General features: G+C 47.0%; 1 long non-coding RNA gene across 2 annotated transcripts; it reads right to left on the reverse strand.

Annotated features, from left to right (window-relative positions):
* Positions 1-491: 491 nt before the first annotated feature.
* On the reverse strand, positions 492-8651 carry LOC143265761 (uncharacterized). 2 transcript variants are annotated; one of them, XR_013040445.1, is made up of 4 exons: positions 3742-8651; positions 2488-3604; positions 2294-2419; positions 492-1653 (listed from the first exon to the last, which is right to left on the reverse strand). It is a non-coding gene; the product is annotated as an uncharacterized LOC143265761 (long non-coding RNA). The 2 variants fall into 2 exon arrangements; XR_013040444.1 differs by having other exon boundaries at positions 2488-8588.
* Positions 8652-14333: the final 5682 nt, after the last annotated feature.

Here is a 14333-nt window from a genome sequence, read left to right on the forward strand (position 1 = left end):
TTATTTATTCATTAATCTACTAATCACTTCACTATTTATAAATAATTTATTAGTTAATTATTTATTATTATTATTATTGTTATTATCATTATTATTATTATTAATAATCTCATTCACTTCATTTATTTATTAATTAATTAATTGATTAAATCCTTCTTTCCTTCACTTCGTTCCGTGTCGTCTTGCCTCTTCCTCTTCTCCTCCTCACTGTCTTCTTGCTTCAACCTATCCGCTTACCATTTGAAAAAACGCTCCATGTCTCCGCCATCTTGCTTGTTGCCGCGTGCCTCCGCTTCACCCTTAGGCTTCGTCCCTAAGGGCAGCTCTCCATACGCTTGCGGCGATCCTTCCTCCGCCATCTTGCTTGTTGCCGCGTACCTTCGCTTCGCCCTTAGGCTTCGTCCTTAAAGGCTGCTCTCCATGCGCCTGCGGCGACCCTTCCCCTGCCATATTGGATGTTTGCGAACCGGCCTTTACGCACTACGTGTTCGAGAATCCAAACAAAGAGATAGCGCAAACCGTTAGAACCGCGAAAAATACACTTTTTCTAGGCACCGTTTCACAACAGCAGCAAAAGTCGTTGGCGGTGTCTTGTTTTTCTAGCCTAGCTGTTGTCGCGACTCCAACCGTCAAACCGACGCACGGCAACAGCTAGGCCAATCAGGCGACCCGCGGAACTCCACGCTTTGTTTGGATTCTCGAACTGCCGCAACGGAGAAAAATTGAATGCTCCAATCGCGGAATACCGGCGAGTACATATAAGAGCGTGAGACCCTTGGGCGTTCTACTGATTTACGAAGACTCTCGTTAACATAATCACGAACCAGCATCTCTGCGAGATTTAATCCCGTTCAAAGTGACTTAGCTAAGCGCGACTGCGTCGCCCAATAAAAGACAATTCATTTCATTTTGAACTTATATATATATATATTTTTATGTGCCGTTCAATAAAGTGTACAGTTAAGTTTTCGTCGTGTAATCGTGAGTGTACAAAGTCATACGTGAATCTAACTTTTAAATAAACTTTGTTAATTGTCCATTTGCACTTTTCTTGCACCCAAAAACCAATCCCACGTTATCTAGCTCAGCGCTGAGCTTTCCGGCAATTCGACTACACAACATCTACGTCGAAACATTGGTCCTTCGAGCCGGATAGGTAACGTGGTCGATAAAGGTGCTAGTGCAAAACGCGAGTGAGTGGCAATGGCTGAACTTGTGGCCAAACAAGAACGTTTACAATACTCGATTGACCGAGCATTGGTCAATTTCAAAAAGATTGGCAAAGACAATGTGACCATCGCCACCGTGAAATCCCGCATCTCGACCTTGAAGGAGACGTGGCAGCAGTTCCAGGCCGGCGATCTTCTTCTGGCGGAGAAAGTTCCTGCCGACAAGAGAGCGGCGTTGGACTACTTCCGGGACCAGCGATTCGAAGCCACCGAGGAGGTATACCAGACCACGCTGGATTTCTACGAGAACCGCCTGGAGGAGCTTCGAGCCTCAGTCAGCGCAGCCTCCAACGCTCCGGCCGTTCCAGCGACATCGAAGTCCGGTCATCTGCCGTTGGCCCAGCTACCAGCCATCCAGCTCCCTCCGTTCGACGGCAAGCTCGACGAATGGGTAAGCTTCCGAGACCGCTTCGACTCTCTAATCCTAAAAAATCCGGAAATCAGCGGGTTTGCACGCATGCATTATTTAGTGTCTGCTCTTAAAGGACGCGCGTTAGATTGTATCGCAAACCTTCCGGTAACGGCGGATAGTTTCGAAATAGCGTGGAAGGCATTGAAAAAGCGGTTCGAAAACAAAAGACGTTTGCTTACATCGCATCTATCAGCGTTGCTCGACCTTGCGCCGCTGTCGCGTGAATCCGCAACGGAATTACAAACATTGCGCGACCGCGTCAATTTCACCGTTGCGTCGCTGAAAAATTTAGGACGCTCGCCCGCGGATCTTTGGGACGACATGCTAGTCCATTTAATTGCACAAAAGTTAGATTCCCCCTCACGAAAAGCATGGACCGCGCACACAAGCGAAAACGATGATCCCCCTTCTTTTGCGATTATGCAATCGTTTCTCGATGCTCGCGTCCGTGCGTTAGAAGATTTTAATACTGTCGCGTCGAATAAACCTGTCGGTAATCCTGTTCCGTCGGCCCGCGTTCACGCGACGACAACATCAACAAACACGAACAATATGTGTCCTCTATGTAAATCGCGTCACTACCTCGTCGCGTGCCCGGCGTTCCTCGCAAAAACACCACGACAACGCGCTGATGTAATTAAAAGATACTCACGTTGTTTTAATTGTCTGAGCCAAAGTCACGCCGTCCAAGAATGCTCTAGCAAATATTCGTGTCGATTATGTCAAAAGAGGCATCACTCCTTGTTGCATGAGGAAACCGTTTTTCCGCGGGCCGCACCTGCAAATGCGCCGAATACACCAAACGTGTCCTCTCTCATGGCGGGGGGTTCGGAGATAAACACTCACCTCGTGTCCGCTAACGCTAAAGTTCAGTCTCCGGTTTTACTAGCGACTGCAATTGTGATGGTCCAAGTCCCTTCCGGACGCTGCTTGGTCACTCGCGCACTAATTGATCAAGGATCAGAAGCGAGTTTCATCTCCGAGGCCCTTGCACAAGCGTTACACGCGAAACGTACCCGAGTATCTGCGTCGATTTCGGCAGTCGGCGGCGTTCATGCCGGCACCGCGCGTCATGCGACGCGAATCATTGTTTCTCCGCGCGTAGTCCCCTCTCCGACGATCACTACGACGGCACTGGTACTCAACTCACTGTCAACGTACTGTCCGAAAAGCACTGATTTTAACCGAGCGTTAGCACACTTGGCCGATTTACCGTGGGCGGATTCCAATCCCTCCAGCCAAGTTCCCGTTCATCTTATTCTGGGCGCTGACGTATACAGCGATATAATTCTCGAAGGTGTGCGAAAGGGCGGGCGGGGTCAACCCATCGCCCAGAGGACAATATTCGGGTGGATAATTTCAGGCCCCTCTTCCGCGGTCTCGTCTTTCCCCCGCGTTTCGGTACACCATAGCGCGGTGGATGAATCTCTTAGCCAAACTCTACAAAAGTTCTGGGAGATCGAGGAGCTTCCCTCCAAAGTCATTGCTCGTTCTCCCGAAGACGAGCGGTGCGAGAAATTCTTTCAAGTAACCACCTCTCGTACTTCCACCGGTCAATACATAGTGCGTCTTCCTTTTCGCGACGAAAACATCACTCAGCTCGGGCACTCGCGTCAGAAAGCGTTGATAATGTTAAACTCTCTTTTTCGCAAATTTCGGTCTCAAAACACACTTGCCACGGAATACAAACAATTCATGCAAGAATATGAGAACCTCGGCCATATGCGTCGCGTTCCTCGGGCTATTGCTTCGAAAAATCTCCGTGTTTATATTCCCCACCACCCAGTCATTCGAGACGACAGCACAACTACCAAACTTCGCGTAGTATTTAACGCGTCGAGCGTGACGTCATCCGGGTTAGCCTTGAATGATTTGTTGTTGCCTGGTCCTAAACTTCAGTCCGACCTCCCCTCCGTTGTGAATCGATGGCGACAGTTTCGTTATGTTTATACAGCGGATATTGCTAAAATGTATCGCCAAATTTTAGTCCATCAAGACGATCTTGATTTTCAACGGATTCTATGGACCACTTCGGATCCGAATCAACCGTACGAATATCAACTGCTAACGGTGACCTATGGCATGAATTGTGCCCCTTACCTCGCGCTGCGCGTGATTCAGCAGTTGATACTGGACGAAGGTAACGCCTTCCCCCTCGCGGTTCCTCTTCTCCGAGACTGCACTTACGTGGACGATATTTTGTTCGGAGAAAACGATGTAGAGTCGTTGCGACGTTCTCGTGAGCAATTAATCGGGCTCCTCAATCGCGGTCACTTTTCCTTACGTAAGTGGGCAAGCAATTCGGCGGAATTGCTCTCCAACATCGACTCGTCCGATCACGGTCTCGCGTGCAGTAAAGAACTGTCCCCCGACGATCAAGTAAAAATTTTGGGAGTGGCCTGGAATCCATCTCGCGACTCTTTCCATTTTCGCGTTTCACTTGCCCGCACTGCCCCCACAACAAAACGGTCTATTCTTTCAATTATCGCTAAATTATATGATCCTCTCGGCTGGGTTGCTCCCGCCACAATTTCGGCAAAAATCTTTATCCAAGAGCTCTGGCGCCTCCGCGTAAGTTGGGACGAGACCCTCCCAGAATCGTCACTACGTAAATGGCAAAATATTTACACTCACTGGCGAGGCCTCGATGGCGTTTCCATTCCGCGCTGGACCGGGTTACACCCCACTTCCCCCGTCGTTGAGCTCCACGGGTTTGCCGACGCTTCGACCGTCGCGTACGCTGCTGTTATTTACCTAAAGGTTGTCTCCTCTACCGGAGAGACAACCGTCTCCTTATTAGCTTGCAAATCGAAAGTAGCGCCTCTCAAGCCTCTTACAATACCGCGCCTCGAATTGTCGGCGGCAGTTCTATTGGCGCGGTTATTTGAATTCATCCGTGCTTCGATATGCGTCCCACCAGTTCAATGCTTCTGTTGGACTGACTCTTCCGTCGTCCTAGCATGGTTAAACCAACATCCATCGCATTGGAAAACTTTCGTGGCCAACAGAGTGACCGCTATCCAGTCGATGGTGCCCAACGCGGAGTGGCGTCATGTCCCCTCTAGCGACAACCCAGCTGATTGCGCCTCTCGTGGCCTCAAGGGGACCGAACTGCGCAAGAAAACCCTTTGGTGGCAAGGCCCCACATGGCTCCGCGAGCCTGAATCCGGATGGCCTTCTAAAGTAACCCCTTCGGACGATTCTGCCGCGTCCGAACGCCGCGTATTAACGTGCCATGCAACTGCCCAAACCCCAACTTGGGATCTCGCGATTAGAATTTCATCGTGGACAAAGTTAATACGCGTGACAGCCTATATTAGACGGTTTGTAAACAGGTGTCGCTCGAGGTCATCATTGGACGTCTCTCCATTAAAGAACTCTTGTGCTCTCACGGCAGAAGAGTGTGCGGCTGCCAAAACGTTCTGGCTGGCTCAAATTCAGCAAGAAATATTTAGTAAAGAAATTCAAGCCTTAAAAAACGCTAAACCCTTATCTCGAGAAAGCCGCTTGCTAGCCCTAACTCCTTTTCTCGATAAAGACGGGCTCCTTCGTATGAGTGGACGACTGCAGAATACATCTCTTTCAGTTTCGGCCAAACACCCCATAATCCTCGGGTCGCATCCTCTGGTTGAACGTATCATCGAGCACATGCACTTAAAAATGTTGCATGCCGGGACCCAATTAACCTTAACTTGCCTCCGACAAGAATATTGGATTCTCCGTGCTCGGAATCTAACCCGTTCTGTAATTTATTCATGCGTTCGATGTACCCGGGAAAGAGCCCACACTAGCACGCAGTTAATGGGGAACCTCCCGGCCCCGAGAGTTAACCCCTCGTCGAGGTGCTTCGAGCACTGCGGCATAGACTATGCCGGGCCCGTCCGTGTCCGCCCTTCCGCCGGTCGAGGTCGGACCTCAATAAAAGGCTACATTGCCTTATTCGTATGTCTGGCGACCAAAGCCATCCACCTGGAGTTGGTGGCAAATTATTCTACACCCGCCTTTGTAAACGCACTTTCACGGTTTTGTTCCCGGCGCGGTCTCCCAGCAGCCATCTACTCAGACAACGGAACCACGTTCGTTGGAGCAGATCGTGAACTAACGCTCGCGCACCGAGCTACGTTGCGCGATCCAGACTTCTTAAATAGCACTGCGTGCGATGGAATAAAATGGAATTTTATTCCCCCCTCCACGCCTCATTTCGGTGGCTTGTGGGAGGCCGGGGTCCGAAGTGTCAAGCACCATCTGAAACGCGTCCTCGGTGATTCGACGCTCACCTTCGAAGAATTCTACACTCTGTTGTGCTCGATAGAGGCCTGTTTGAATTCCCGGCCTATTGCTCCCCTCTCCGATGCCCCGGACGACCTTACCCCCCTTACTCCCGGCCACTTTTTAATCGGAGCTTCGGTTACAACCCCTCCGCAACCCTCACTCCTTCTTCTAAACGAAGACCGATTGTCGCGATGGCAGTTAGTGCGCCAGAAGACTGAAAGGTTTTGGAAACTCTGGCAAAACGATTATCTTCATACACTACAACAACGCAGCAAATGGCGCAAAAAACTCCCATCGCTGAAAATCGGTCAGCTCGTTCTTGTCCAGAATCCCCTGCTTCCCCCATGTAAATGGGAACTAGGCAGAATAATTCAATTACACCCTGGCAACGACGGGTTAACACGCGTTGTAACGATCAAGACAGCGAACTCTATATTAAAAAGACCAATCGTCAAACTTTGCCCATTACCAGTCGACACTGAAGAATGAGTACCAGTGCCGCCGTCAAAATAAACTACGAGTCCCGAAAATGTACGTCTCTGCGAGACTCCCCTTTCCCCCCTTTGCGAGCGTCCTCGTGTTCTTACGTCTTATTGATAAGTATTACCGCCGTCACAACAACGCAGACCCATGAATGTACGTCTCTACGAGACAATCCCCCCGCTCTCCGCGCGCGGCCGTACCGGGTTTCGAAACTAACGTTTCGAGGCGGGCGGTATGTTCGAGAATCCAAACAAAGAGATAGCGCAAACCGTTAGAACCGCGAAAAATACACTTTTTCTAGGCACCGTTTCACAACAGCAGCAAAAGTCGTTGGCGGTGTCTTGTTTTTCTAGCCTAGCTGTTGTCGCGACTCCAACCGTCAAACCGACGCACGGCAACAGCTAGGCCAATCAGGCGACCCGCGGAACTCCACGCTTTGTTTGGATTCTCGAACTGCCGCAACGGAGAAAAATTGAATGCTCCAATCGCGGAATACCGGCGAGTACATATAAGAGCGTGAGACCCTTGGGCGTTCTACTGATTTACGAAGACTCTCGTTAACATAATCACGAACCAGCATCTCTGCGAGATTTAATCCCGTTCAAAGTGACTTAGCTAAGCGCGACTGCGTCGCCCAATAAAAGACAATTCATTTCATTTTGAACTTATATATATATATATTTTTATGTGCCGTTCAATAAAGTGTACAGTTAAGTTTTCGTCGTGTAATCGTGAGTGTACAAAGTCATACGTGAATCTAACTTTTAAATAAACTTTGTTAATTGTCCATTTGCACTTTTCTTGCACCCAAAAACCAATCCCACGTTATCTAGCTCAGCGCTGAGCTTTCCGGCAATTCGACTACACAACATCTACGTCGAAACACTACGCTTTCCCTCGCACGGAGATACCCACGTGTTCGTACGATATATCGAAGCTTGCCCGACCGACGCCATTATTTATTTACTATCAAATTACGAAAATACGAAAATAGCCAAAACTAATCACCGCGTGCATTCAATATGCCTCATTCGCCTTTCCCCGCACTCTAAATCCCTAATGACATTTAAATTATTAATTAATTTAATTTCTGCGACTTTCTCTCGCAACTTCGACACGTCGCACGACCACGTGTTCGCGCAAGTCCTTCTTCAAGGAGAACTTTCACCCTTAAATTTCACTATTTTCACTCGCGATATATAAAAATAATCGTGTTTAAGTCACGTACATACTTATTTTATTCCGCAGTCGGCCCGAACACTCGTTTCTTCGCTTTCGATTACTCATTGGTTTGCACCCCATGCTTTCCCTCGCGTCGCGTAGAGGTCGCCATTACCGAAATTTCGATTTTTATTTATAAATTCATTATTTCACCTCCGATTTTTACAAAACTTCACCGCTCACTTCCCCCACGGTCTCCCCTCACTTCACAACATTATTTATCACACTTTAACCACTTTTTCCCACCAAAATTGAACTTTATCGCGGAGCGACCCTCGAACACGTGCGCTCGCCACGACAGCCAGCCGTGCTTTTAACATTGATGAACCCAACCTAACCTAACCATTGTATGATGAAGTGAACGGAATGAATGCTAGTAGATGAATGATGAGGCTATGAGAAAGTGAGTGAGCGAATGAGTGAGCAAGTGAGTGAGCAAGTGAGTGAGCGAGTGAGCAGCGATTGTGTAAGCAAGTGACGGCGTTATGAGCCAGGGACAGCATGAAACCGATATTCACCCTTAGATGTTAGAGATTTGAGGGCTGACGAAGATTCTCGAGGTGAGAAATATTCGATCGTGATGGGGACAGCATTGGTACAGTACTATATAGGCATTGCGTGAGACCGGAAATGGCAGTTTTCGAATTTTCATATCTCCGCTAGGGGGCGCTTCCGCAGATTGGTATTGCATCATCATATTCAACACCCACCCCCCACCCCATTAATGGGTCAAAGTTTCATCGAGATCGAGCGTGGGGGGGATGTTTAAGAATAGCCACAAGTTTTAATACATGTAAAAACAGAAATAAGTTCTCTCAAATTTACAATATTTATCCTTGTGTAACGTCCCGCGGAACCCTTTTTTGTGCAATACCACACTTCAGATCTATTATCGACAGTATTAGGCAATTACCGACAGTACATTACGAATCTATTACCATATCTATCAAATTCGACAGTCGGTAATCAGTACATATATATATATTTTCATTTATATTAATTATCTTATGATTTTGATTTAGAATAGGTAATATGTTTCACCAAATCAAATATTAAGTTAGAACGATTAAAACAAGACTCGTGTATTATTTTATTTTAATTCTAATAAATGTATAGTTTTGTATAAGAAATTTCCGTTATGATATGTGCCTACGTGCCGAGATGCTCGCCCCGAAATCTACTATTTCTATTTATAGACATTATTATACATTTAATTAATTAATTAACTAAATCAATTAATATACGTAGAATCAACCAATACTGTACTATTGTAGGAGGGCAATAACCTGGGCCGATCATATGTTTTTTTTTTTTTTTTTTTTTTTTTGTTTAAGGAAGACAGAAATCCAGTAACGGACACCTGGGAAGATAGATAGTGTGAGACTCCCGCTTCCGGCGCCCCTAGAAGAGGGACGGTTTCCACGGCCTACTCACTAAAACTGTCTCCCGCCCCCACCACAAGGGTGGAGGGTGGCGGCAACCCGCCAAGGCTTCCGTATCGTAAACGACATAGTCCCCTTGGTCTAGGCCATCGCTCGCTGTGAAAGAAGGACTCTCCCCCCACCCCTCGCGAATGTGCTCCATGTGTGAGGAATGGATGCCCTCAACCAAAGAGATTTGACCCGGGTGACACGTCAAGAACTAGGGGAGACTCCCGTGCGTGTAGCACCGATCTCCAGCTGAACTTGTAACGTCCACCCGGCGCCTCCTCTCGGTGGGCGAGAACATACGGCAAGAAACCGCGACCTCTCCCCACCATTTTGCACCTATGTGTCGCTGTCGACTTGGTGTTAAAGATAAGTATGTAGGGTAAGTCTAACTCTGTTCGCTAAGCTATATTCGTTATTTCCGCCCCCGCCCCCGCCCCCGCCCCCGCAAACGGTATTCTGACTGCTATTGTTGTTTCTGTACTATGCTTCCTAGTTGTCCTATATTTGTTTCTTCTAGGGTAAGTCTAGCTCTGTTCGTTTCAGCTATATTCTCGTTTCCCGCCCCCACCCGCGCGCCCCCCGCCCCCACAACACTGTTCCTGACTGTTATCTTATCTCCGTATTATGACTCCTGAGTATCTTGTATTTACTCCTTTCTGTAGTTATTCCTTGTTTCCTTATTTGCTTCCCTCCGCCCCCCCGCCCCTCCCACCCCCGCTTTCCGGTTTGTTCTTTCCCTGCTTCATCCCCTAGGTTTCTGTCTGTGCGACGCTTAATATTCCCATGTTTATACTACTTTACTTTATAGCAACCGCAAGCAACGCAAAGTGAGCAGATTTCGAAGCCTAACCGCACCCTTATATGTATATATATGTTGTATCAGTGAGTGATAATGAAAAATAATTATATAGATAAATAAATAAATATATGAATAAATAGTGATATGCTGTTAAGTGGGAGATTTATTTTCCTTCTCTTCTGCACATCCCGCATACCCTTACTCCTATCTCATTACGCCGAACCCTAATTTCATTTTCCCTCTGATTTTGCATTCGGTTTTCGCTTGTGCCCCTCACCCCGGCTGTTACCCCGTTCCCTCTTACCGCGTTTCCTACTTCGTCCCAGTCCTCTTTCACAACACTACTTGAGCCCATTGCTCTCGGTATTTATTTCTTTTCTCTCTTCCAGCACTTTCCCTCGGTTCTCAATCCGTCCCCTAATGGTGCTGTGACCAGGCTGACGTTCAAGTTCCTCGTTCCAGTACTTTCCGATTAAAAAGTCTGCCAAGCTTTCGGGTCGCTCGTAGCGTTGCCCGCCATTATTGCTGCTTTCATTTGTTGCCGCCGTTTAGGCGCCAGCCAAATTTCCTTATGTTTCCTCCTTCTTCTCTCCCGCCGATCCCCTCGGTCCCCATTGTCGCCCCCTAATGGTGCTATGACCAGGCTGACGACTGGGTCCCTAATTGAATCAGCAGTTGATCAGAAGGATCCTCTGCTCAGTTTAATCTCTCTCCCTCCTCTCCCCCGCTCAGTCGGTCCCCGTTTTGTGCCCCCTAATGGTGCTATGACCAGGCTGACACCGGTTTCCTCCTTTGCAAGTTTGAGTCGTTCGATCGACCATGTCTTGTTTTCTCCTTCTTCTCTCCCGCCGATCCCACTCGGTCCCCATTGTCGCCCCCTAATGGTGCTATGACCAGGCTGACGACTGGGTCCCTAATTGAATCAGCAGTTGATCAGAAGGATCCTCTGCTCAGTTTAATCTCTCTCCCTCCTCTCCCCCGCTCAGTCGGTCCCCGTTTTGTGCCCCCTAATGGTGCTATGACCAGGCTGACACCGGTTTCCTCCTTTTCAAGTTTGAGTCGTTCGATCGACCATGTCTTGTTTTCTCCTTCTTCTCTCCCGCCGATCCCACTCGGTCCCCATTGTCGCCCCCTAATGGTGCTATGACCAGGCTGACGACTGGGTCCCTAATTGAATCAGCAGTTGATCAGAAGGATCCTCTGCTCAGTTTAATCTCTCTCCCTCCTCTCCCCCGCTCCGTTGGTCACCGTTTTGTGCCCCCTAATGGTGCTATGACCAGGCTGACACCGGTTTCCTCCTTTGCAGGTTTGAGTCGTTCGATCGATCGTGTCTTGTTTTCTCCTTCTTCTCTTCCGCCGATCCCACTTGGTCCCCATTGTCGCCCCCTAATGGTGCCATGACCAGGCTGACGACTGGGTCCCTAGTTGAATCAACAGTTGATCAGAAGGGTGCTTTGCTCAATTGACCTCTCTCCCTCCTCTCCCCCGCTCAGTCGGTCCCCGTTTTGTGCCCCCTAATGGTGCTATGACCAGGCTGACACCGGTTTCCTCCCTTGCGGGTTTGAGTCGTTTGATCGGTCATTTCTATTTTGTTTCGCCGCTTCTTCTGCTCCTGCTCTTCCTCTTCTCCCTCTCGTTGTCCTCTTGCTTCTTTCCCTCCTCTTGCCGTTACCTCTTCTCCCTCTCGCTGTCTTCTTACTTCTTCCCCTCCGCTTACCATTTGAAAAACGCGCCATGTCTCCGCCATCTTGCTTGTTGCCGCGTGCCTCCGCTTCGCCCATAGGCTTCGTCCCTGAAGGCAGCTCTCCAAGCGCTTGCGGCGATCCTTCCTCCGCCATCTTACTTGTTGCCGCATGCTTTCGCTTTGCCTTTAGGCTTCGTCCTTAAGGGCCGCTCTCCATGCGCCTGCAGCGACTCTTCCCCGGCCATGTTGAATGCTTGTGAACCGGCCTTTACGCTCTACGCTTTCCCTCGCGCGGAGATGCCCACGTGTTCGTACGATATATCGAAGCATGCTTGACCGACGCCATTATTTATTTACTATCAAGAAAATACAAAAATAGCCAAAACCAATCACCGCGTGCATTCAGTATGCCTCATTCGCCCCTTCCCGCACTCTAAATCCCTAATGACATTTGCTTTATAATTAATTAATCTAATTTCTACAACTTTCTCTCGCAACTTCTACATGCCGCACGACCACGTGTTCACGCAAGTCCCTCTTTGAGGGCAGCTTTCACCCTTAAATTGCACTATTTCACTCGCGATATATAAAAATAATCGTATTTAAGTCGCGCACATATTTATTTATTCCGCGGTCGATCCGAACACTCCGAACCGAACACTCGCTTCCTCGTTTTCGATTACTCATGGGTTTGCACCCCATGCTTTTCCTCGCGTCACGTGGAGGTCGCCATTACCGAAATTTCGTTTTTTATTTATAACTTCACTATTCCACTTTCGATTTTCACAAAATTTCACCGCCCACTTCCCCCACGGTCTCCCCTCACTTCACAACATTATTTATCACACTTAAACCACTTTTTCCCACCAAAATTGTAATTTATCGCGGAGCGACCCCCGAACACGTGCGCTCGCCACGACAGCCTCACCACCACTGATCATATGTTTGGGCGCGCTTAGAAAAACACTGCGTTACAGCCGTTCGAGCGATTACCGTTAAGCAGTGCGAGTGCGATAGTGCGTGTGCGACGGTGCGAGTGAGATAGTGCGAATGCGAAGTATGGATGCGGGCGAACAAGGGAAACATTGGCGAGCGAAAGAGAGAGTGAACATGTAAAGAAAGAGAGAATGTACATTGCGAGAGTGTCAAGGGTATGAGAGTCGAAACGATTTAGTTTTTTGAAAAGAAGCGAATGCGGATTATGAGAATATTCGTGATAATTATTAGATCTGTAATTTTCACGTGGATGGTAGTCATATCGATATTCTGGATTAATAGAAGGCTTATTCTGTTCATAAGATGGTACAATTCCGGATTTCATCCTAGTAAGATCCTAGTAGACTTTAATTGCGACTTCTAATGCTTTTTCTAATGTGTCTGGATCTCGTGCGTCTACTGCTCTAGCTAATTCGTCTGGTAAACCTCTAATAAATGCATTAATAGCTGTTGCTTTTACAAGCTTTAAAATACTGTCCACGTCGTCAGCGTAACTGTCTTTCAATAAATTTTGAAACCCACTAATTAAAATTCTCAAACGATCGTAAAAAGCGTAAACAGATTCGTTTCTTTTCATCCGAATATTTGAAATCTCTTGCTGATAATGTTCGTAAATTTTTCCCGCAGCAAACCGACGTTTTAAATGTTTTATTAATTCGTTAATTGAGTCAAAGTGTAAATCGCAAATGCTATCTCTTGCTTCTCCGCGTAATTTTGTTAAAACTGTACGTATAAAAGGTCGTTCTGATTCTGGTGGAAGACAATATGCACTGTTTTGTATATCTATAAGAAAATCTTTAAGCGGTATATTATTTCCGTCAAAATATGGTATACTAGCGATGGCTTGTTGTATTGCAAAACTTTCAGCAAAAGTTGCAGTCATTTGTTCGGTACGAGAAGGAGATTCTGCGCTCGAACCAGCGCTATGCAATGGTTGCGACATTTTGTGTTATATGTTAATAATTTTGAATATACACACAATAAAATAAGTATAAGTAAGATTGTGAAAATATAAGTGATAATGGCAATAAAATCCAATAGCAAGCGTTATCAAGAGAACCAAATTGTTTCTCCCTCCAATCTGTGTATTAAGAAATTGCAAAATTACGTTTCTCGAAATAACTTCAAAAATTTAATTTCTTGATTGCGATCCTATGAATACGTGTTTCGTGATCACTTTTTCCGACGAGTTTTCTCGAGTCGGTTGATCGATTCTCGGATCGCCAATTCTATCCTAGCGAGGATACGGAGCACAGGATGTTTAGGCAGAGTCACGTGAAGTTGTTAAAATAAAATAAAAGATATAACTTTAAACGTTCACAAAATGGTTTATTAAACACTTCACACGCACGCTCACCTCGGGACAATGGACGACTTATACCGATAATACAAACTGGTTGAAATACTCGGAAAAGTGGTTGAAATTTAGGTTGAGAATTGCTAACACGTTTGCTTTCGTGAAAGGTTTACAAGGATCTGAATTTTAAAATCGGAACGGCAATCGTTTGAACCATCGATCCGATCGATGGCGTTGCGATAGGGCTAATCCCGTGCGGGAGGGATTAGTGCCTGTACGCAGCGATGTAATATGGCACAGAAGTGCCTCGGTCTATTATTATTATCTTTATTTCGGAACAATACGAGTATCTCTAAACCTTTTGAAATTCCAATTGTAAGATTTTTAAATTTTAATTTTGAATAAAAGAAAGTAGAAATTTTGAAAAAGGGATCACACCGTGATTTTAAAATATCCCACCGAATTTTAAGAGCTCCCACCGTGATTTTAAAGGATCCCACCGTGCTTTTA

The sequence above is a fragment of the Megachile rotundata genome, chromosome 14 (assembly GCF_050947335.1).
Source record: "Megachile rotundata isolate GNS110a chromosome 14, iyMegRotu1, whole genome shotgun sequence".
NCBI lineage: Eukaryota > Metazoa > Arthropoda > Insecta > Hymenoptera > Megachilidae > Megachile > Megachile rotundata.